Source organism: Petaurus breviceps, unplaced genomic scaffold (assembly GCF_028583685.1).
Source record: "Petaurus breviceps papuanus isolate PSGF00001 unplaced genomic scaffold, PetGlider_PUasm1.0 154, whole genome shotgun sequence".
Taxonomy (NCBI): Eukaryota; Metazoa; Chordata; class Mammalia; order Diprotodontia; family Petauridae; genus Petaurus; species Petaurus breviceps.
This window is the reverse complement of record NW_027185715.1, coordinates 15,735,374-15,761,491: the sequence shown is the minus strand read 5'-3', so window position 1 is coordinate 15,761,491 and position 26,118 is coordinate 15,735,374. Positions and strand designations below refer to the sequence as shown.

The following is a 26,118-nucleotide window of genomic DNA, read 5'->3' as shown; positions in this document are numbered from 1 at the left end:
TACAGGGAAGCAGCATGTTTTATCATTAGTCCTTTGGAATTGTGGTTGGTCATTATGTTCATCAGAGTCCCTAATTCTTTCAAAGTTTTTTTCACTTACCATATTGTTGTCATTGTAGAAATCATTCTCTTTGTTCTGTTCACTTCATTTTGCATCAGTTCATATAATTCTTCCAAGTTTTCTCTAAAACTATCCCCTTTATCTTTTCTTACAGCACAATACTATTCAGTTTCATTTGTATGCCTTGACTGGTTTATCCATTCTCCAAATTACAGACAACCCTTCAGATTCCCATTCTTTGCCATCTCAGAGCTATAAATATCCTTAATTAGAGTTTATTTTGCATAGGACTAATCCCTCTCTTAACCTATCCTCTTTCTAATTTCCCCTTTGCTCTTCTCCCCTTTTCTTTCTATTTTCTTATTGAAAGAAATATATTTCTGTACCCACTTGTATGTGCATATATTCTTCCCTTCTGTCACTGGTTCAGATAAGTAAAGTTCAAGTCACTTCTCCTTTCCAGCCCCTTCTCCTTGTCTGTTTATGCACCCTGATTACATGAGTTAGTTTTCCCTAAACTTCCTTTCCTTTCCTCCTTCCCCCATGGTATATTCCTCTTTCCCTCTCTTTCCATTCTTCTCTTAAGATCATCAAGACATAAGAGAACCACTCCTAGGCCTTGTCTAATTAGACTCCTGATGATACTACGGTTCAGAGGGGCTCAGATAACATATGTTGCCATCTCCCCATAGTTGAATATGTCACTTATCCTTGTTTAATCTCTTATGACTTTTTATTGGTGTTTACCTTTTTATGTTTCTCTTAATTCCTACATTTGAACTTCAAAGTTTCTATGCAAATCTGGTGATCATCAGAAATGTTTGGAAATACTCTATTTCATGAAAGATCCACTTTCATCCCTGTAGCATTATACTCATTTTTGCTGGGTAATTTATTCTTGGCTATGGCCTATGTGCTTTGCCTTCTAAAATATCATATTCCAAGCTCTTCACTCCTTGTTGAGACTGTATCACATGCACAATTATGTGTGATTCTGACTGTGGCTCCTCAGTACTCAAATTCTTTCTCTCTGACTAACTGTAGTATATTTTTCTTTTACCTGGAAGTCCTAGATTTTGGTTATAATGTTCCTGGAAGTTTTTATTTAGGGATTTCTTTCATGAGGTGACTGGTAGCTACTTTCTATTTCCACTTTGCTTCTGGTTCTAAGAGATCCAGGCAATTTTCTTTTAAGATTTCTTTAAATGTGTGTTACTAACAAAACTCAACAGGACATATTATAAAACAGATACTCTATTTAAAATAACTACAGACAGTATAAAATACTTGGGAGTCTACCAGCCAAGACACACAGAGGAACTACATAAACATAAGTACAAAACACCCTTCATACAAATTCAGATTTAAATAATTAGAGAAATATTTATTTCTCCTGGATATACTGAAATAAAAATGACAATTCTACCTAAATTAACTTACTTATTCAGTGCCATACCAACCAAATTACCAAAGAATTACTTTACAGAGCTAGAAAGAATAACAAAATTCATCTGGCAGAACAAAAGGTCCAGAATATCAAAGGGATCAATTAAAAAAAACCACAACAGTAGAGAAAGGGGACTAGTAGTACCAGGTGTCATACTTTACTTCAAAGCTGTCATCTTCAAAACAATTTGGTACTGAGTAAGAAATAGAGAAATTGATCTGTGGAGTAGATTAAGTATACAATATACAGAATCAAATGAGCACAATAATCCAAAATTTGATCAACCCAAAGATCCTAGATCTTGGGGCAAGGACTCAATATTTGTCAAAAACTGCCAGAAAAATTGGAAAGTCATCTGGCAGAAACTAGATGTGGACTAACATCTCATACCATATACCAACATAAGCTAAAAATTGGCACATGGTTTAGACATAAGATATCATAAGCAAAATAATGGAGCATGGAAAAAATTTTCTGTCAGATCTATGAATGGGAAAGAGCTCATGAACAAATAAGAGACAGAGGGGCTCATGGGAAGTAATTGAATAATTTTGATTATATAAAATTAAAAAGTTTTTGCACAAATAAAACCCAATGCAGCTAGAATTGGAAGAAAATCAGGAAATTGGGGGAAATCTTTGCAGCAAGTTTCTCTGATAAATTTTTTAAAAAATAGGTTGCTGGGATATGTAGGGAACAGAGTCAAATTAACAAGAGTAAGATCCATTTTCCAATTGATAAATGGTCAAAAGATGTGAATGGCAGTTTTTAGAGGAAGAAATCAAAGCTATTAATAGCCATGTTAAAGTACTCTAAATCACTAAACATTAGGGAAATGCAAATTAAAACTCTGATATACAACCTCATATTCATCAGATTGGCTAAGATGAAAGAAAAATAAAATGACAAATGCTGGAAGTGATGTGGGAAAAAGAGGTACAGTATACGAATACACTGTTGGTGGAACTATGAACTAATCCAACAATTCTGGAAAGAAATTTAGAACTATGCTCCCAAAGTTATTAATCTGTGTACACTCTTTGGCCCAGTGATACTGCTACTAGGTCTACATAACCAAAGAGATCACAGAAGGAGGAAAAGAGCTCATGTGTACAAAAATATTTATAGCAGCAACTTTTGTGATACCGAAAAAAAAAAAATGGAAACTGAGGAGATACCTTGTTTGGGGAATGAATGAACAAGTTATGACATATGAGTTGGATGGAATACTGTTGTGCTATAATAAATGATGAAGGGGAGAGTTTCGGAAAATCCTGGGAAAAGTTGTCTAAACTGATACAAAGTGAAGTGAACAGAACCAGGAGAACAATTTATATAGTAACAGCAATGATTGAAAGATATTCAACTCTGAAAGACTTAGTAACTCTGAGCAATACAATGACCAACCACAGTTCAAAAGCCCTCATGATGAAACATGCTATCCATCTCCAGAAAGAGAAGTAATAGGCTCAGAGTGCATATTGGAACATGTTTTCTTCTATTTCTTTCCTTTTCTCACCTTTTTATTTCTTGGAACATGGCTAATACAGAAATTTGTTTTGCATGTCTATACATATTTGTAGGATCTTATTTTTCTCGTCTTCTCAAAAGGTGAGGGAGGGGAGAGATAATTTGGAACAGAAAACTAAGTAAAAATGAATTTTAAAAAAGTCTTCTACAATTCCCCTTAATTCTTTTGACTTTCCTTTTGTTGACTATCTACAATTCATTTTGTATATGTCTTGTTTGTAGATAGTTATTTGCATGTTGTCTCCCCATTAGACTGTGAGCTCCTTGAGAGCTGGGCCTGGTTTTTTGTTTTTGTCTTTTTTTATATCCTTAGAGCTTAGCACAATGCTTGGCATATAGTAGGTCCTAAATAAATGTTTGTTGACTTAAGGGAAAATATTTCCCAAAATATGATATCTAGGCTCTTTTTTGGTTGTGGTATTCAGATAGTTCAATGATTCTTAATTTTTTCTCCCTTGATCTGCTTTCCAGGTCAGTTGTTTTTACTATGATATACCTTAGTTTTTCCCTATTTTTACAATCTTTTCACTTCTATTGTTTCATGGAATCATTGATTTCTGGTTTTGTTTTTTGTTTTTGTTTTTTACTTTTTGGAGAGGGAAAGTTAGGGCAGTTGGGGTTAAGTGACTTGCCCAAGGTCACACAGCTAGTTTTTTTTGTGTTAAGTGTCTGAGGCCAGATTTGAGGAATCATTGGTTTCTATTTTGTCCATGCTAATTTTCAGGGAGTTTGTTGCTTAGACAAGATTTTGTAGCTCTTGTACCAAAGCTGTTAATTCTCTTTTCAATTCTTTCTTCCATAGTTCTCTTTTCTTTTCCAATTTCTTTTCTCTAGTGCTCTCATTTTCTTGATAAAAGCATTTTCAAGCTTTTGCTTCATCTTTTCCAGGAATTCTAGTTAAGAATTATGTTTTTCTTTGAGGCTTTACTTATAAATGTCATTCTTTTCTGGATTTTTCTTGAGCTTCTCTATCACCATATATGCATTTTATGAAGGACTTTCTTTTTTGTTTGCTCATTCTTCCAGCCTATTTCCTGACTTGGGACTTGTTGCTAGAGCTAGGTTCTGTACATTTCTAGAGGAAAGGTAATTGCCCTGAGTTTTCTATTGTAACTGGATTCTGTCCTCAAATTCTTGTAATAGAGATAGGTTGCTTGAATTCCTTCTAGCCTAATGTTGAGGGTTGAGATCATTATTCCTAGATGCTTAAAATCCCCCTTCCTCCTTCCACCATAAATTCTCACAAGACGGCCTTCTCATATATTTTCAACACTAGGAGAGGAGTGACTCTTTACATTGTTTGTAATTATAATAAAACTGATTTAGCTCTTTTGACAGTGTATTGTTTGGTTTCTCATGAGACAGTCATTTCACCTTGAAGTACCCCCAATCAGAGAGAAAACTCTCTAATAGTGGGTCAGGGACTGGAATCCCAACCTGCCCTAGGAAAAGTTACTCTCTCCATGTCAGTTCTAGAACTGTCCTCCATCCTCATGCCACAAGTAAAGGGACACAAGGAAATGCAAGTCAAGACAAAACACAGGTCTTTATGAGAAAAAAGAACTGAAAAGTCAAATGCAGCCTTTAATGGAATTAAAGTGCTTAGAAACAGGTGCCAATTGCACCCAGATGAAGTTTGGGGATAAAGACTGACAGTTTATCCATATTTATTTTTTCTTACTTCCTCAGCATGCCAGTCAGGAGTAAACTGATAAATATTTAACAACCAGCTCCCTGGAGGGGGAATATACACTTGATGTAGTTTTAAGTTTAATCTACATAATAAACATTTTTTTTTACATTAATTTCTTAAGTTTAGATAATCAACAAAATAAATCAAGTCTTGGTTTGTAGCTCTGGTGTATAAATGCTCACAATGGAAATTTAACAATCAGCATTTGCAAAGCTGGTCAGAGTTGTCTCTAATATACCCTTGATCCCTTGTCTCTTGTCACTTTAGCTTTTCCCTCTCCACTCCCCTAGAGGCATAACTTGGAGGAGGGATAATAGGGATGTTACCACTACTAAACTGCAAAAATGTACCCACAATGCACTTTTAAGTTTAACCTACATTAATCTTTTTTTCTGCACCAACCTAGACAATCAATAACATAATAAATCATCCCCTAATTTGTAGGTTCTGTTGATTCCTGAGGTGTAAATGCTCACACTGAAAATTTAATGATAGGTTCTCAAGAGTCATATTAGAGCTGGTTCCAGCACACCATGATCAGATTGCTTTTCCATGGGGAGTGGAAGGAAAAGGGATAAAGATAAGGATGGGAATCTTGTTTTTTTCTATGGACTCTCTCTCCTTCCTCTCAAGAGATTAAAAAAAACAATATAGTGGGCATTTTAGCTTTCATATTATTTTCTTTTCCCAAATTGGGAACAAATATAACTCCCAAGGTCTATTGCAGCTTAGACATCCTTACAAGGTACCCAGTTGAAGTCTTGCTAGGAAGACTGTCATATAGTATTTTAGACAAGTTGGCTATACAAGTGAGCAAGAATTAAGTGGAGGTTTGGTAGAAGAGGTGGTGTAGCAGCTGAGCATGAAGGACAGGGGCATAGAATTTTGGAGATAGAAACAATGGTATGCTAGCTGGTAAATGTTTAACAACCCACTCCAACTCCATCCCCAATGTACCCAAAACACACTTATAAGTTCATGTGAATTATTATCATTTTCTCCATCACTTTCTTAAGTCTAGATGATTAACAAATCAATGAATCAAGCATTTGTCCGTTTCTGAGGTATAAATGTTCACACTGAAAATTTAACCAGAGGCTTTCTCAAGAGTCAGGTTCTGGCTGACTCCAACACAGCCCTGGATACAAGTTATCTGAGTCACTATCTTCTCTAACCCATGCTTTCAAAAAAATCTGCACTTCAAAATACCCAAAGGTGGTCATTCAGCCTTTTGTTCAAAAAACTCAAATAAGGGGGAACCCAGTGCCTTTTAGAACAACACATTCTATTTCCAGATAGCTCTAATTTTTTAGGAAGTTTGCCTTTATGTCAAATCTAACTCTGGATATGTAGGATTGGTACAGATGGATAAGCTGGTGGAAACCTATTGATTCCTCAGAGAGTTACCCTGGGGTATATGGATGGGGTCAGTTAACTGGAGGAAGTTTCTGGGAAGGTCATGGCAGCTATGGCCCAGATGAGGGCAGCAGAGATCTAAAAGCAGAGCCCTGGGGCATCTTACCTGTATTGTTTTCTGGGAAAGAGGCTCACTCCCATCATTGGCCAGCACAAAGCAGAGAACACCTGGAGTTAGGCAGTCAAACTGTTTTTCACAAACTAGGGAGATTGAGCATTAAGCAAGAGCACAGGAGGGTCCAAAGCTCACCCAGAAAAGAAACAAATTTGGGAAGAAAGTCTTCCCTTGAACAGAAGGCAAGATGCAGTGAACGGTTTGAGGATTACGTATAGTTAGAAACAAGGGTCTGCTGGAGTCAGCTGGTACTTACTCCCAAGAGATCCAAATTTTCAATGTGAGGATTTACACCTCAGAAATCAGTGCTTGCTTTATTATTTTGTTGATTGTCTAGACTTAGGAAAGTAATGGAGAAGGTGTTAATGTAGATTAGACTTAGTGTCCTGAGTACTTTCTTTTTTTCTCCTGGAGAACCAATTCTTAAACATTTACTAGCACCCCACTGGTCAGAGAAAAGACTGATAATTTTTTAGCCATCTCAGCCTCCCGAGGCTGAATCACAGAGTTGGAGGGGACCTTATTTTATGGATGTGAAAATGAGGTCCTACAGAAATAAAGTGATTTGCCTAGCATCAGGCAGAGGTAGTAGAAAGATCTTAATTTTGGCAGGACCAATGGGAATAAATCCTTGTAGTCAGGAATGAGGTTGGCCAAAAGAAAGAAATCATTGTCATGGCACAAAGGGAGAAAGTTGTAGATATAGACTGGGGCATGACTGTGGAGAGCCTTGAATGCCAGCTTGAAAATCTAGTCTCTCTCTCTCCTCTATAAGAGTAGCTAGGTGATGCAGTGGATAGACACAGGGGTGGGGAACCTACAACCCTGAGGCCACCTGTGGCTCTCTAGGTCCTCAAGTGCAGCCCTTTGACCGAATTCAGTCAAATTCAGCTTCAATTTCTTCATCTATAAAATGAGAAACATAGGCTCAATGATTTCTAAGAATTCTTCTAGCTCGAAGATTTTATTTTATTCCAGGAGAGCATTATAATAATCCATATTTGAGACTGTTAAATAAAAATTTCCCAGACCTGTAACTAGAAATATAGCTACAGTTATATTGATTTAGGGCAAAAACAGTTAAGTGACATGGGGGCAGAGTGATAACTTGCCCAGATTCACATGGCTAGTTAGTAGGACTTGACTTACAGTGAGAAGTTCCCAGACACTCATATTTCTGATTTTAAACTTCCTAGTTCTATATAAACCCTACAAGCCTTGACCAAGTTCCATAAACAACAGGAACAGATTTCCTTTCTCACCAGGTTTAAATGTCTTTTTTGAAGGAGACATCCATGTCTTGTTCACTCCTAATTCACATCTCTGATTAAATTGAGATGTGTTCTGACCTGGCAAAGGCATTAGGCAGAGTGAACCACAGTCAAATCCATTGGGTTTATCTGTGTTTTTTTTTAATATGTCCCAGTTAGCTAAGAATGGTTTTTACATTTTTAAATAAAGTTTTAGGGTACTTAAAAACTGCTTTTAGCTTTAGGGACCGTAAAAAAAAAGCTGTCCTTACAAAAATGGCGGGGGAGGAAGGAGGGAAAGGGGGGCAGATTTGACCGTTTGGTCAAAGTCTGCCTTATAGCAAAATGTCTTTAAGAGGGATGGGTGATTTGATTAATTGATTCAATCAACTCTACCTTTAGAGAAGTGTTGTAATGAATAAATCTGTCATTAAGCTATCCTTTATACATTGGCAATTATCTTGGCTTGAGCTTATGTTTTCTAATTTGCTATCTCTCGAGATAATCTCTCTTGAGACTGTTAACTGGAACATCCTATTGTCTATCAAGGAATTTTGTATGGCTATAACATGGGAGTTGGTTTATTGATAAAAATTCTTTAAAGGTTATATTTTGTGTCGATAGTATCTCTTTTCATATTAGCAAAAAGCAGGAAACTAAAGGGATGCCAACTTATTGAAGATCTACTAAACAAATTATGTTACGCATATGTAAAGAAGTATTATTGTACCATAAGAAATAAGGACATGCACAATTTCGAAGGAAACTGGGAAGATATCTATGAAGTGATGCAGTGAAGAGAGCCGAATGAGGAGAACAATTTATGTAATAACAACTATATTATAGAGAGGGAAAAAAGAAAAAAGCAATTTTGAAAGACTTTGGAACTCTCATCGATGTAATGACAAATCACAATTTCCGAGGGCTGAATATAAATTGCACTACATGCCTTCTGTTGGAAAGGTGATGGGCTTAAAATGTAAAATAAGACATACATTTTCAGATGTGCCCAATGTGGTCATTTCTTTGCTGGAATAAGCAGATTTGTCATAAGAATTTCTTTTTTTTTTTTACTTTTATTGTGCAGCTCAGGGCAACTTGGGACGTAGAGAAAATAATTTTTTTCTAATTGGAAAAAGTAATAAAATTAAATTTGGGAGGAAAATTTAAAAATAAATAGAATGATCAGTAAAAAAATAAATAAGACTTTAATATATGGAGCCATTTTTTTGTAACCCAAAACAATAAATACAGTAAGATATTGTGTTCTTCATCCTTTCATCATTTGTGTGATTGTGAAGATATAGTCTTCTATAGAAAATCATATGTTAAAACTTGCTTTCCCCCTTATATTAAAAAAATTTCTTGATATTTTGTTATTATATTACATACAACTTCAAATATACCACTCATCCCTTACCTCCCTAGAGAGCAGATCCATATAACAAAAAATCTCTAGAAAACCCTCAAAAAACCCAAAACAACAGAGTACAAAAGAGTAGTTTGGCAAAACTAACTAATATATCAGTCACCTGACAGTATATACGATATTCCCATAGTTCCCTACTTTTTCCTTTTACAGGAAAGAGAAGGTACATTTTCTTTCTTAAATTTTCATCAATAATGTCCTACATGTATACAAAATGCATCAACATAAAGCTTTTCTAGAGAGGAAAATCTAGGGATGTGGGTAATTGTTTATGTATTTGCACTGTCCATGATCTTTTCCCATTCTTTTAGCATCTTTCTCCTCCAAGGGAAGATGATGAAATTCTTCAGTTGCTTTTATTTGTCAATGGCATTGTTGAGGTATCAGGGTCTGGAACACTGTGGTGTTTCATTAGTGAGATCCATGGTCATTTGAAAGACAGACTGGCAATCCACACTGGAAAAAGCAAGTAGATAAGAGGTGCATTTTGCACTGATTAAAACATCCATTTGGATGGAACACCTATTGAGAGTTCATCATTCCATTATCTTGGACAGGTAATATAGATGGACAATAATCTAGGCTCTGAATTAGAGGAGAGTGAACTGGATCCCATTTGGAAAATCATTCAACCCTTTCAGTGATCCCAGGATGTTCCTGATGCAAAAGTACATATTTCTAATGTCATATTTTTTCTAATGGTCATAAAATAGAACACTATAATCTTAGAAGAATCAAAATTGTAGGTGACCCAAAGGGCAAAGGAAAAGATGCACAGGGGATATGAGTAGTCTATAGTATATTACAGTGATGTATTATGTAACAATGCAAAGAACCACTACTGTGCTCAGGGGGATTGTGGGTCTTCAACTCTTCCTGTCTCTTAAGGAACCCTTCTCTTCTTAGTACTCACACACTGAGGTTCAAACCTGAGAAACCCTAACCCAGAGGTGGGGAACCTGTGGCCCTAAGGTCACATGTAGCCCTCTAGGCCCTCAAGTATGTCCCTTTAGCTGAATCCAAACTTCACAGAACAAATCCCCTTAATAAAAGGACTTCTGTAAAACTTGGACTCAGTCAAAAAATCACACCCAAGGACCTAGAAGGCCACATGTGGCCTCAAGGCTTCAGGTTCCCCAGCCCAACAAGGGTTAACTCTTTTCTCTCCTCTCTCTTCTGGATCTTTACATCTCCACCTCAGCATAATGGGGGGAATTACTTAAAGTTTAGGTTTGTCTTATGTCTTATGTCTCTGGATTCCTTAAAGGGGAGTATGAGAAAGTGCTCAAAATACAGTGAAAATCAGGTATAGAATAACTATTTATTTCTTCTGCACATTAGAAAATACTAAGAACACAAGAAATTCACAAGCACACATTAATATAAATATATACTTTAAAAAGTATCAGCTGTAATATAACTACTGCTATATGATCCTGTAAGATTAAAGACAAACACTAGAACATGTAGTAATGTGTAGGACTCCTGAACAGGCATTTTATGTTTCACCTCCACTCTGCCCTGTCCAAACAATTCCCTCTAGATCCACAGCTTCTAGCAAATCAGGTCAGGGATTGGACTTTTCCTCCTGCCATTGGCCATGCTCTCCAATGCAGAAACTATTTGGGTTACCAGTCAATTCCAACTGAGAGACTCAGGTGTTCCTGACCTCCCAAACTTACAAGGCTACCTTCAAGACTGGACATTTCCATGTAAGGATTGATGTTTGTTCAGGGAAAGAAGCACAAAAGAAGTCTCCAAGGCTTAACTCTGTTATCCAAGACTCTGCTTTAACTGCCATTATTCATTTCTAATTTCTCAGGCTTTTGACTTTGTTCAAATATTTCTTGGTGTCTCAGTGACTTGTTGAGTTCCATTTGCTCCATTCTATATTCTGGGAGTCCACTACTTGAATCATGTTTCTTACCAGTTCCCTTTATCCAACTCTAGGGAGAGCCTTGCATAGTTATGCCTCATTCTGAAGATGGGGAGAAAGAGACAGAGAGCATAGTAACTCCCTTTTTAAGATTCACTGAGTTTAAATGGAGTTAAGTTCACTAAGGAAAGTCCACTAAGAGTCCAGTGACTCTTCCTCCTGTCCATTAAATGGATGACTTTATCATCTCAAAGTGCCAAGTCTTCTCGGCATTGAGCCACTTGTATCTTTGGAAATTGTCAAGGGAACTCCAATACAAGGAATTCAACCCCTTCTGCTATAATTAAGTACAAGAATTGATTTAAAAGACATCTAATTTCCTTAGTACAAGTGCTGGAGCAAGACAGCATGAACAGAAAAGAAGGTGGGCTTGTCAAGAATCCAAATGCTTTACCAATATCTATAAAAGATGAAAAGACCCCAAAGTAAGCTTTCAGTACGGTGGGTAGATTCTATATGGAAGATTGATGGAAGGATAGAGCAAGGATCACCCAAAGTGAAGAGGGTTAGGTGGTATGTGATTTACCCTGATCAAAGGAATGTTACACTGATGACATTACAGGTCTATTGAAATATCAAAGTCATAAGCTATAGCCCACCAAAAGATGAGGGGCGTCTGTATTAAGATGGTGATACCAGGAATGTAAGGAATGGGATAGATTCAAGAATATTTCAAAGGATGAATCTGCAGGTTTGGTCACTAAGAGAAGTCACGAGCTACACTCAGAAATGTCTAAAACATATGACTGTCATTCTGACACCATCTTTTCAAAAGTCTCTAAACAATGTTGAAAGTGGAGAACGTAACTGACTCCATTTTGTCCTGCATTTACTACTTTTCTTTCTGTGGGATGTCTCTTTAATACTACTGAATGTCTCCTTCAATGCTTCCCTGCCCCCTAATTGCTTTATGACTACAAAAGAAAACTCAGAGTACCCCAATAGTTCAAGGAAGTGTTCCTTTCTCTTTATTTTATTTGGTAGACCCTTAATAAATGGTTATTGACTGACTGATTGACTGACTGATATAGAATGGTTTTCTGTGGTCTGGTGTAAATGTATCCTAAGAAGGAGGCATTCTTTCCTTTGTAACAAGTAATAAGTATCCTATTTTTGTTGACAAAGTACTTTTCCAAGTCTAAATTCTATACCTGCTCTCACCAAAACTGCTTTGTAATAGATACATCTTCTCTTTGATTACTTTCTCTGGGTCACATAGCTCAGGAGGAGAGAACAGATATCATTTGCAGAATTGTCAGATACACATGTCCATCACCTACTGACAATATGTGTCACATTCACAGATGAATAAAGTGCAGTTTACCTGTTTGTCTGTATTTTAGTAAAGACCCTGAACATTTTCAGATCATAATTGTTCTATGCTTACACAAATTACCTTAACTGTGATTGAACACTTTAACTGATCAAAACTACTTTCAACCTAGGCTCCATCTGTTTTCTTGTTCATAGAAATATTACTTTTCCTGTTTAGTTTTGTCATCTTTATTCAGCTGTTACTTTCCCAGTTTTACCAATTCATATACAATTACCCACCTAAATTTTTGTGTTTCCTTCAGATATAAAGCCTCAGTTCTCCTTTGTACCTCCTACTTAGCTACACCCTTCCAAAGACAACCATAGATAACTGAAACTACAGTCTTATTGTGCCCAGCCGCCAGAACCTTTCCCTGTAAGGTTACTTTCTATCTACTGTATGCATTTTGTATGTACCTATTACATTAGAATATAAGGTCCTTGAGAGCAGGAGCTGTATTTCTTTTTTTTTTTTTTGAGGTGGGAAGGCAAGGCAATTGGGGTTAAGTGACTTGCCCAAGGTCACACAGCTAGTAAGTGTGTCAAATGTCTGAGGCTGAATTTGATCTCAGGTCCTCTTGACTCCAGGGATGCTCCTCTATTCACTGTGCTACCTAGCTCTCCCCCTTTCTTTTTTATCCTTATCACTTAGCACAGGACCTTGGCATATAATAAGCCTTTAATAAATACTTGTTGGTTAAAGAATTGTTCTGTGGTTCACTTCTCCCCTCTCCCCTAAACTCAGTTATAAGGACTGTGATCCTGCTCCAGCCCACTCTACTGATCTTTGCTTCTGCCATTTTGAGGAAGAGCTTGGACCAGTCATATTTTACTCTTCTGACTTGACCACCACGCTTGTCTTTATTCTCTTTCAGCTCTATGGTTACCTCATTCCATTCTTTGAGTTCCTTCTGGAACTTCCAATCTGAAGAAGGGCCCAGAGCTGGTTTGCTTCACACTCTGACCGTCAGAACTATGATCCATGTTGGTAACTTCCCATCCCCTCTTGACCCCCCTCTGCATGTGTTGTAACCCTCATTAAAATGTAAGCTTCTTGAGGGTAGGGACTATCTTTGTGCTTGTATTTGTATTGCCAACACTTAGCCTAATGCTGGCACCTAGTAAGCATTTGATAAATGTTTGTTGACTTTGCACTTTAAATCCTGGGTCCTGACAGGTTGCAGGCACTTTAAAACTTTGCATAATACTACTGTACTTTATTAATTGCTACCTAATAAATGCTTATACATCACTTCTTATATCCATTCATTCAGTGATTTCTGCTTATAAAGCTTTGGTTGCTGGTTAAAGACAGTGACTTAGGGCTGCAGTGACAAAGTTCTGGAGGAGGAAACATTCCTATTCCCCCCAAAATTGAGCCCTGACTTCTTTTAATCTCCCCTAGAAAAATAGCACAGAGTAATACACATATAAAGCACTTTCTAAGTGTTTGCTGAATGAATAAATAAATAAATAAATATCCATACAATCAACCTAGAAACATTCCTCACACCCCAGCTCACCCTTCTTTAAGGATCTACCATCTTGACAGGATGGATATTCCTCCCACCTCAGTGCAGATATGAGTTCTTCTGCAATTTGACAGATGGTCTCTAAGAGTTCCTGGGGCTCAATAATTCTTCACCCTGAAGCCTATCCAGGAATAAACTTCCATGATCATTGGATTATAATGATTCACTCTTTTACTGGCACTGGACTGAAAGCTTTCTCAGCTGGATAGCACCGATCATTGCTATTCACTGCTAAGTGTAACTTATATAATAAGACATTTGAGAGCTGAGGGTCCCCTTTTCTTCCCCAATAACCAAGGCCCAAAAAGTCCCCATCCTTTTCTAGACACCTTTGAGACTTACTTTTCATGACTAATTTTCCCTTTCGGGACTATGGTTTGATGCTAGGATTGTGTGTGGGGGGGGGAAGATGCGCATGTTTGTGTGAAAGGAGAGGTGGAGGAAAGAAGATGAAAAAAGAATAAATTAAGACTAGATTTAAGAGAGTCTTTGCTCCAGACTAGCACAATGAAAGTCCTTGGTGAGACCTTCAAATATTTCAATGATGCAGAGGCTGTTTTTTGAAAAGGATGGTGTGCAACGCTAAGGTCAATGCAATGATTTTTGAAAGCCCTTGCTTGCAAAAGGAGAAGTTATCTGAAGGAGGAAGAAAGCATCAGTTCAAATTGCCCTGAATAGGTTTTTTTTCAAATGAGACCTACATCATCCCAATAATCTCTTTAAACCTCCTTTAATTCTAAAAAGTCAAGTTATCGTCAGCTAAATGTTTAATTTATGTTTATTTTAGTTAGCATCATAGTTTTAGATAAGCCAAATCAATGATTTCGTAGAATTGTATTATTTATGTGCTATGCACTAGAGTACTCTAGATCCTCTTGTATAACAAGCATGCACAACTTTATAGGACTTGGCATGGAATTTTACTATTTCAAATTGTTGTAGGGGTTTGTAACTCTTGTATCTTTGCTTTTATGGCATGTTATTGGGCATATCAATGATTTAGTTCATGCTGGGTCCTTGGTTAAGAAGGCAACCCCACATTATAATATCTTTTCCTTTGGGGGATAAACTAGTTTTATGAGCATCTGCTTTATAACATGACTTCTAGGAACACAATGCAGCATAAAATAATGGACTGACCATAGAGGGGAGATCCAAATTGCATGTACTTTTGTAAGCAAAAGCCTGCCATATTAGAAAGGGAGTGGATTGGAAAGTGCCTTGGTTAGGGAAACAGGAGACCTGGTGAGTCCCAGCTTCATCACTTACCAGCTGTATGTCTATAAGGAAGTCACTGAACCTCAATTTCCTCATTTATAAAATGTTGATAAGAATAGCTTCATTATCATTGCAAACTGTAAAGCATTATGTAAATCTGACTTCTGGTTTGTACAAGGATAAAACCACGACATATGTTTTGTTTCCAAGACCCTTCTACATCTTTGGTGTTGACAGAAAATTGTCAATATAATTGTTAAGATAATGGCAGAAATTGTTAATACCAATTACAACTCTCTTAAGTGATCCTTGTAATGTCAGCATTTCAGCAATGCCCTTACATTCCTCCTCTTAAGAGATTTATTCTTGATTAAATTGAAATGAACCACACCCTAGGTCCCCTCACCCAGGGATATTGCCTTGTGGGCTTTAAATAGTTAAGTTCTAAGGACAAAAGTTTTAGCTTGGAGGGAGGAAAGCTCTGAGAGGGAGAGTACAGGATTTCTCTCTCCTCCCTCCAATTGGTTATGACATCTAACAGACTTGTCCAAATCAAGATACCCTAATCAGCAGTTTGAGAGCTTGTTCAAATCCATTCCATGGAGCAGACACATATTTTAGACAGACATAAATACACAGAGACTGTCAGTTTTGAAGAGTTAGCAGCTTTGAGGAATAAGAACCCCAGAAGTGAAAGGAGAGACAGCTATGGAGAGGAGCAGACTCTGGGAACTCAGCGGAGGAATATGCTCAGCAGAGATGCACTACCCAGGGGAACCTACACGAGAATTCTATGACTAGAGAAAGGCGTCTGGGATCTGGGAACACCAGGAGCTTTGAACACATTTATTCTACAGGTATGCTTTGTTACCATTGAACAACAATTTTGAGAAAACTCATAAATATGACCACTCTCTCCCCCAAATATCAATCCTGCATCTCCCAATGACTGCTAGACGTTTCCACTTGGATTAACCATAGGTAGCTTAAACTCACCATTTCCTAAACCTAAAGCATCATCTTCCCTTCTATACCTACCTTCTCTCCCAACCTCCCCTTTTCTGTTTTTTTTTTTAAAGCAATCAGGGTTAAGTAACTTGCTCAAGGTTACACGGCCAGTTATTTCTGGGTGTGGTGCTGAGTATCTGAGTCCAGATTTGATCCCCAGGCCATCCCGACACTGGAGCCGGTGCTCTTACTTGCTGAGCCACCTGGCTTCCCCTAAGCAATTGGGGTTAAGTAACTTGCTCAAGGTTACATGGCCAGGTGTTTCTGGGTGGTTGCTAAGTGTCTGAGCCTGGCATTCGATCTCCAGGTCATCCCAACACTGGAGCCGGTGCTCTTACTCGCTGTGCTACCTGGCCACCCCTCTCCCCTTTTCTGTTGATAACATCCCATACTCCTTTTCTCCAAGGTTCAAAACCTTGAAGTCATCTTTGACTGGTCATCTTAGACTTCTAAGTCTAAGCAACTGTCAAATCCTATTCATTCTACCTACTCAACATCTTTTGCATTGGCCCTCCTTCTCTCCCCTTCTCTTTACACTGTTACTATCTTAGTTCAAACCTGTGTCTCTCCTTGTCTAGGCTACTGTAAGAGCCTTCTAACTTCTTGACTCTAATCTCTCTACTCTCCAGTTTCTCCTGGACATAGCTACCAGAATATTCTGAATGCAGAAATCTGATCATAGGATCAGAGGCAACTAGGTGGTATATTGGATAGAGTGCCACTCCTGGAATCAGGAAGACCTGAATTCAAGTCTGACCCTAAAAACTTACTATGTGAACCAAAGCAAACCACTTAACCTCTGCCTGCCTCAGCTTTAAAATGGGGATAATAATGGCGCCTATCTCCCAGGGTTGTTATGAGGATCAAATGAGATGGCATTTGTAAAATACGTAGCTCAGTGCCTGGCACAGAACAGGAACTATATAAATGTTTTTATTAGATTTTGGCAGTTAGTCAATGCAATGGATAGAGGGCTGGGCCTGATGTCAGGAAGGCTTGTGTTAGTTGTTTGGTCATGTTCGATTCTTTGTGATCCCATTTGGGATTCTCTTGTCAAAGATACTGGAGTGGTTTGCCATTTCGTTCTCCAGATCATTTTTACAGATGAAGAACTGAGGCAAAGAGGGTTAAGTGACTTGCCCAGGGTCACACAGCTAGTAAGTGCCTGAGACCAGATTTGAACTCAGGAACATGAGTCTTACTGACTCCAGGTCTGGCACTCTGTGCATTGTGTCACCTAGCTGCTCCTTAGTGTCCCTACAAAGTCCCTTCAAAGCTTAGCTCAGATACCACCTCCTTCATGTAGCCTTTCCTGATCTCAGCTGCTACTGTCTTCCTCTACCAAATTACCTGGCATTGGTTTTGCATATACCTATGTATGTATAGGTTGCCTCCAACAACAAAATGCAAGTTTCTTCAAGACAGCAACTGTTCTACTTGTATTTTTTTTTAGATACCAAGTGCCTATCACACAGTAGACATTTAATAAATGATTGATGATGGATTGATTAGCGAATTTCCTGTCTTTGGAGGTCCTTAAGCAAGAGTTGGATCGCATACTCACTGGTCAGGGATGCTATAGCAAGAACTCCAGATCAAATAGAGACAGGTTGGACTGGATGAACTCAGAAGCCTTATTGTTAGCCTTTCAACCGATGTTCCACTCCAGGCCTTCCTGTTCTACACCACAGAGGCACTACAGAAATTGAAGCCTTTAATTGCCCACATTTTTCTAGCAAAAGCAAGGAAAAGCAGGTTGAGTGTCACTATGTAATCAACTTCCCTGAACAGAGGTCTGGTAAGACCTTTTATACCTCCCACTACTATGCATTTTTTCTGAAATCCATTTAAAACCTTAAATCCCTGCAAGACTTTGTTCCCTCACTAATAACTACTGGCCATCACAATTATGTAGTGTACTCAGGCCCCTAATGGTGTCTCCTGTTGGCTACTCCCTTGTCCATGGTACTCAAGGGGCACTTATCTATCTCAGTCCATAGCTCAGTCCCCATTTCCACTGAATCTCTCCAACCAAGCCAGAATGGAACACATAGCATTACAGTAAATCAAAAGTCATTTACTTAAGATAGACTGTTTGGTAAATACCAAGAAGTTCAACTAAGCAACATGCCATCCATTTCTCAAACTACCACCTGCCAAACCACAAGGGATCAGAAGCTGGGGGCCAACCTGACTCTGATCTTATTCATCTGCATTTCTGCTTTTTTTGTAGTGCTGCAGTTTAGGATTCAGGAAAAGAGTAAGAGAGACTTGCCCATGGAACAAATGTTCAAACTTTAATACCTTGGCCCATAAACACTGAAACGTTGCAAGGAAATTTGTTGCTTATTCTCAGGACTCAGAAGTGGGGAAACACCTCGTACCACTGCTTCTGCTTTACCAAGCATATAGACACCACCTGACCCAGATGTGGCTCCCTTTTTTCTTCTCTTTCTCCCTGACTCTGTCCTGTCTGTCTCTAACCTACATGTCATTCACTAACATCCTCATGAAAGTCTTGTCTTCTTTTCAAATTTAGCATTTTAAAAGTTACTGACATGTACAGCTGGGAGATATAGTTCAGAAATTCCTCCAACTTCTTTATAATTTATACATTTTGTCCATTTTCCTGAAATGTAGAACATTCCACACTTTCTCTGAACAGAACCAGAGCAAGTCTATAAACTGCTTTGACCACTGAAACCTTGGTATGATGTCTAGCCACTTATGGTTGGAGAGTCTTTTAGTTAAGCTCCCTGATCATCTCATTGTTGAGAGAGTTCATCTCTTGTCCTAACTCACAGTAGACACTGGCACAAGTACAGATGCATCAGCCTAATGCTTCAAATACACACCTTTGCCAACAAATGTTGTTTGACAGTTGCCTACATTTAAGCCCTAAAACAAATCCTCTTAAGCCAAACTATAAGTCAAGTTATTTCAACTCTGAGAGTCTATGATTCTAGGTTTTTATTGTTTCTTTTTGGCACATGTTAAGTTGGAGGATATGATGTTAGAGCCACATGCAAATGTCTAGCAGACAGTTGGAAATTCAGGGCAGATACTGTATCTGTATATACATTTTTCATAATCATCAGTATAAAGGAAATCATTAAGCTATGTGAGGGACCCAATCATTGCCAGGGGAGATAGTTTAAAGGGAAAACAGGAAAGAGCTGAAGACAGAGCACTGGAGGGGATTGTTTACACTTAGGAGCTATAAAGAGAAAGAAAATCAAAAGAAGATGGATAAGGAGTGGTCAGACAAGTAGGAAGAGAACCAGGAGAAAGCAAGGTCTTTGAAGCCAAGAAAGCAGAGCTACCAAGAAAGAGTAGGATATTTAGAAAAATCAAAAGTCAAAATGGTATCAAGTCCTGAAATAAATTGAAGTCATGAGTTAAGAAATAAATAGTCTTTAATTGAGATAAGATAGTAGCAAACCTGTCACCATGGGGAATGTGTCACCCATAGAGTCATAGAAGCTATGTGCATGGAGAGAACAGATAAATAGAAGTGTGTGTGTGTATACACACACACGCATATACACACATACATATATGTATATTCATACACACACATATATGCACATACACACCAATATGTATGTATATACACATATACACAATAGTTTTACATATATGTACTTATTTGTGTCTAATAGTAGTCATCTCTGGGAGGGAAAGAGAAGAAAAAAAAGAAATTTACATGATAATTTTGTTGCATATTTGAAAGGCATAGCTAGTTGTATATAAGAGATTTGCAGTTTTATGTGTGATATTTTTTCACTGTACTAAGTTATGGAAATGCTTGTTTTATTCCATAAATTATAAAGAAAACGACCCCCCAAAGTATAAAGTATAAAAGTGTAAAGTTCTTATACCTTTAGGAAAAAGGGGAGAGGAGGTAGTATTATGTGGCAAGACCTGGTCATGAGACCTCATTCACCCTTGGCAATCTGGACAAGGCCAGCCACATCATCCCAGCTGTTTTGCCTTTCATGCCATGAATCCCAATGGAATGGGAAAAGGACATTAGGAGATGAAATCCAGGTCAAGCTAGGTTCCTTTATAAGGTAAAATCCCAGGGTAGGGGACTTGGGATGTGATTCAGCATAACCTAATCTGGAGTAAATATTTTGATAATAGGAATGTAAGGACATTACTGAAATTCTGACATTACTAGTATCATTCAACAGGTGGCTAGTAATATTACATTTGGCATTAACAATTTTATGTTATTATATTAACAATTATGTTATTATATTAACAATTTTCTGTCAGTAGGGAGGACCAAGACTGGGAAGAGGTCGTTATATCTAAAATTTTAAAAGTTGTTATTGACTTTGGAGAGAGCAGGTGAGGAAAGAAGCTAGATTGCAAAGGGTGGAAGAAGGAGTGGATACAATAACCTGTGTTAGCATGTGTATATGTATATGTAGGTACATACATATATGTACAATGTATAAATATGTGATATGCTATGCTATATTTTATAATTAACTATATCATATTTTGTTGTCTCCTCCCTCAGAGTATAAGGTCCTTTAGAGTAAGGATTATTTCATTCATCATCTTCACACCCACAGTGCCTATCAGAATCTAGAATATAGTAGGTATGTAATAAATGCTTGTTGATTAATTGATCAGAATTTATAAATGTGACCCTGATCAGGCTACTCACTCAGACCCTCTGCTCAACCACCGATAGGCCACCTAGTTCAGGTCTGCACAATGTGTGGCCCTCAGGCCCTCTACATTTTTCACATGTCCCTGAAATCCTTTGGCACGCCACAAAGACATGTAAGGACAGTAAGCAGCCTGCAGGCCACAGGTTGTACAGCCCTGACCTATTTAGTGCTCTTCCCTAGGGGAAAAAAATCTTTTCCTTTTTGTTTTGTGATGACCAAACTGATTTATTCATAGCCTGATTCCCATTACTAAACACATGACATCTTTCTGTATCTGGCACATAGTGTTCTTTAATCAACCTGGTTTGCTTCAGTCTCATGTAAGTTCCCATTAAATAATTGTTTAGATTGAAGCAGAGCACCTAATTGATCATTTCAGGACTGGCAATTCTAGTGACTCCATTAATCGCCTGAATGACTCACAGATGGAAACTCATTTTCAAACAGATGTTCTCCCCCACATAAAGGACTATGTTTTAAAGTTGGATAAATCACTGGCTTTTCCCACAATGGTTTGACTTCACTTTAAGTATTAAAAACACTTTTGAAAAGTTGTAAGTATTCAACTCAATCCAACAAGCATTTATTAAGCACCTACTACATACAAAGCTCTGTGGTAGATGCTGGGGATATTAAGGCAGAAGTCAGTCCCAGATTAAAAAAAAATTATCTCATACAAGGGGTTATAAGCCAGGAAATAGATGAATAAATAAACAGACTAATGAATATATAAATAAACACATGCACGAATAAGCTGTATATGAGATCATATCTTCCCATTTGTTTTTATTTAAATATCAAACTGTCATAGATTTAGAGCTAGATTGGACTTTAGTGATTAAATCCCATTTCTTCCTTTTACAGATGATGAAACTGAGACTTGGAGAAGTTTTAACTTTTCCAAGTGACTTGCTCAAGTCAAGTCAACAAACACATTTAGTGAACTTTTACTACATGCCAACATAGCACAAAGTACAAACAAAAAGAAGGCAGCCCTAGGCCTTGAGGAGCTAAACTCCAGATTGCTATTTTTTAATGGAGAAAGAGGATCTCAAATTTTATATACAAAGCTTGACTGGAAGGTGTTTTACCAGAAAGATAAATGACCAGTTTAATGAGATCACATAGCCATTGCCTTTTAGGCCCTTGAACTCTTTATAGCATATTTTCTGTGCATCATCTTGACCTTTGTCTTGCCACTGGACTCCAACGACTCTGGAGGAGAGAGTAAGACTCATGACTTTGCACAATCCTGCCCCATTCATACCTAATTCACGTGCAAGCCAAGAAATCACCCTTGTGATGTCACTGGTGATATCAAAGGAAAAACAGCAATGACTCCCTTCCCACCAAATGTCAATTTCACAATGAGCACAGATAGAAAATAGTAAAGAAACCCATTTATTCATGTTCACAGCAAAACAGAAATAAGAGAAAATAGCCAATGAGAATATATACTAGATAATATGGATTGAAGGAATTCCCTTATTTGGAGCAAGGTAACTCAGCTCAGCCAAATGAGGGAGTCCCAGGTCTTACCCAAAAGCAAATTCCCTTTGGAGAGCAGTCTGGAATTATGCCCAGAGAGTTACTAAACTGCCTATAGTTATCCCTTCCATATCAAGACTTTACCCATTGCAGTTTTGATATATCATGAGTCAGCATAAGAAATTAAATGGGGACTTTACGGAGTTTTGCAGAAGCCATAGACAGTGCATGAAGACCAGCCGGTGATACAGAAAAGGTTTAGAAACTCAGACATGCATAAAATATATGTATTATATTGTATAACATCGATCCAAATTTTATGATAAGATACTGTAAACACCCCCATAAAAGGAAAAGAAAAAAGATTCAGGCTTCTCTGTTATGAAGGGAGGGCCAATACATTTAACATGGATTTTCCAGATCAAGAGAGTGCCAAGCACCTAATCAAGGTGTGGAGAACCTGTGGCCTTAAGGCTACATGTAGGCTTCTAGGTCCTTAAGTGTGACCTTCTGACTGAATCGAAATTTTACAGAACAAATTCTTTTATTTTTATTAATAGATTTTTGTTCATTTTTATATTTCTTTTATTTTTAAAATGAATGCATTTAAAATATTAAAGAATAAAATAAGTTCTAATAAAATAATCCTTGCAGATTCACTGGCACAATTAGAACATTAGTAAGCCATAAGGGTTAAATTAATAGTTGCTATGTTCATTATTTCATCCTTCATTTCCCCCACCTGACGGGCACCACTACCACACGAGGCTGGTTGGTGAGAGTTACTGGGGATAGAGTGTGCCAGTCCATTATCAGTTTTTGACAATGGCACAATGTGTTTCTGTTTGAAGTGGAATTTTTGAATAGCTGCACAGATCAACAGTTATTTTTTCATTCTGTCTCCTTAACAACCCATCATATCAAAGAGGACCACGAGAACACTGAAGGAAGAAAACAGATTTTTTTTTTAAAATAAGGATTGGGAATTGCAACATTATCTTGTTTGTGCTAAAGATAAGATGAATTGTTTGCTTTGTGATACTGTAATACCAACATTAAAGAAATTCAATGCTCAACAGCATTATAACACTCATAAGAACCACAAATATTTTAAGTTAGAGGAAGAGGCACAAAAGGTTGTATTGCAGAAATTAAAAGATGAAAAGCAAAAGCAAGGACAATTCTTTCAAGCAGCAATAAGACCTGGAAATAATGCCACTGAAACAACTTATAAAGTAGCTTATATACTCAGGGAGGAAAGAGAAACCATTCAGTAACAGAAATTGTGAAAGAATGTATTGTCAAAATTGTGGGATGCTTAGACCCTGATAACATTTCAAAGTACAAAGAACTGCCTCTTTTCAAGAACCACAACTGATAGGCAGCATGAATTAGCCTTAAACTTAACAGAACAACTTAATGCAATACTTGATAAGGAAAATAAATATTATTCAATTGCTTTGGATGAATCAACTAATACTATTGAATCAGCATAGGTTTTATACTTCATTCAGGTTGTAACAGATTATCTTTCCTAAAAAGAGTTACTCGCTTTGGGCACTCTAGTGAACAGAGCACAGAATAGATATCTTCAACAACTTTCAAGATAAATGTCATGAAGCTGGACTGAATTTGGTAAATTTAGTGAATATATGTACAGATGGTGCAACTTCCATGTTTTCCAGGAAAACACGAAGGGTTTATTGTGCAGATAAAAGAAAAAAAGTATTAACAGATTCAGATGCTCTCATTTCTTTTCATTATATCTTCCAACAGCAAAATCTCTGTGCTAAAGCTACTATTTTAAGTGACACTTTGCAACAAGTTATAAGTATTGTTTACTATATTCATGCAAACATAATACAATATAGTCAGTTTTGGAAAATATTAAATTTTAACAAAGATGTATTGAGTGTGGATTTGTTGTAACATTTTAAAGTGCTTTGACTAGCACAAGTACAGTTGTTAGCCAAAATTTTATCTCTGTGAAAAGATAGTTAAATGTTATGAAAAACAAAATCAGCAAAGTGAAAGAAAATTTCTATAGTAATGCTGCATTTCTGTATGATATCATGTCAAATCAAAATAACTTGAATATCTTTGGCAAGGTAAAACTAAATCTATATATGGTATGTGGTAAAAAAAAAAAAAAGAATCAAAGCATTTTTTTTAAAAAAAGCTATCTTTTTGTCCCAAAAACACTTCTTCAAAAGGATACTTTTTTTTTTCAAAAAGAAATTTCTGATGAGCATTTTCCTCAGTTAGCTAGTGTAATTGATGAGAAGGATGATATATTTGAATCATTTGAAGAATATGCAGCTGTTATAGATCTATTAATTGGAGAATAAGCGAAAGGTTCACTGACTTTGAGAATCATGACATTACACTTACATTAGAATTTCAGGCTCACCTAGTTAATATCACCAAGGCACCTAAAGAACTTCAGACAGAATTGATTGAGCTCTCAATAGATGCCATTTTAAAGTCATTATTTAATGCTAAGACAGATACAATTGAAATATGGAAAAATGCAATAGAATACCCACATCTTCGGCAACATGCCCCAAAAATGCTTTCTTGCTTTTCAACCACTTATTCCTACAAATCTACATTCCCCTACCTGACCCAAATCAAGAAGCCCTTAAGGTCACAAATGACTGACAACCATCTAGAGGATCAACTGAAACTGCAGACCTCCATGCTGCAACCAAATATTCCTGTGCTTCCCATCAAAAAGCAGACACAACAAAGTCATTAAAAGGTTAGTTAACTTTAAAAGTAACAAATAGTTTTCATTTAAAAAAAATTAAGTACATAATAGATTTTTTACAAAATAATGTACATTTTAATATCTAATTGAAGTTTGTAATTGAAGTTTCTTGAATACAACCTTCCTTATTTGATTACAGCTAAATAAATAAATAAATAAATGAATAAATATTGCTTTTTGGAGGGCAATTGGGGCTAAGTAACTTGCCCAAGATCACATGGCTAGTTTGTTTTGGTGTGTCTGAGTCCGGATCCGAATTCAGGTCCTCCTGACTCTGGGGCTGGCGCTCTACTCACTGCGCCACCTAGCCGCCCCTGAAAGAGAGCATATTTTCTTTTCTTTCTTTTTTTTTATTTTTGGCTTTTTGGAGGGAGGAAGGCTGGGCAATTGGAGTTGAGTGACTTGTCCAAGGTCACATGGCTAGTAAGTGTTAAGTTTCTGAGGCCAAATTTGAACTCAGGTCCTCCTGACTCCAGGGCCAGTGCTCTATTCACTGTGTCACCTAGTCACCTCAATTACAGCTAAATATTAATGCGGCCTTCCAACAGGAAAAAATCCCCCACCCCTAGTCTATCATATCCAACTTTTCCAAGATTTTATTCACCTACTGGACTTCTTTCATATTTATTTTATGGTTAGATTTATGTAGCTCTGTGAGGGGAAAGTTGAGGTCCTCCACAAGTATAGTTTCACTATTTCCTGCTGTAAGTCATTTAACTTTTTCTTTAAGAAGTTGGATGTTATGCCATTTGGTATGTATATATATATATATAGATAGATAGATAGATAGATAGATAGATAGATAGATAGATAGATAGATATATACATGTTTATATATATATATGTTTAGTATTGATACTACTTCATAGCTTATGGTTCCTTTTAGCAAGAGGTAGTTTCCCTGCATATTCCTTTTAATTAGGTATATTTTTGATTTGTCTGACATCATGATTGCTACCCCTGCCTTTTTAACTTTAGCTGAAGCATAATAGACTCTGCTCCAGTCCCTTATTTTAATTGTGTGTCTCTCTGTTTCAAGTGTGTTTTCTTGCAAACAACATGTTGTTAGATTTTGGTTTCTAATTCATTCTGCTATCCACCTCTGTGTTATGGTTGAGTTAAACTCATTCATAATCTCAGGTGTGATTACTAACTTTGCATTTTCCTCCTTCTTTTTCTCTTATGTTTATCCTCTCACTTTTTTAAAATCCTGTCCCTCCTCTA

At 37.1% G+C, this 26,118-nt stretch overlaps 1 long non-coding RNA gene across 1 annotated transcript in view; it reads right to left on the bottom strand.

Moving 5' to 3' along the window:
- Window positions 1-8,727: 8,727 nt before the first annotated feature.
- LOC138156451 (uncharacterized) overlaps window positions 8,728-26,118 on the bottom strand; it is a 40,524-nt gene continuing 23,133 nt past the window's right edge. The window contains exon 3 of the long non-coding RNA XR_011167152.1: window positions 8,728-9,396. This is a non-coding gene — a long non-coding RNA (uncharacterized lncRNA). The remainder of the gene's footprint in view (window positions 9,397-26,118) is intronic.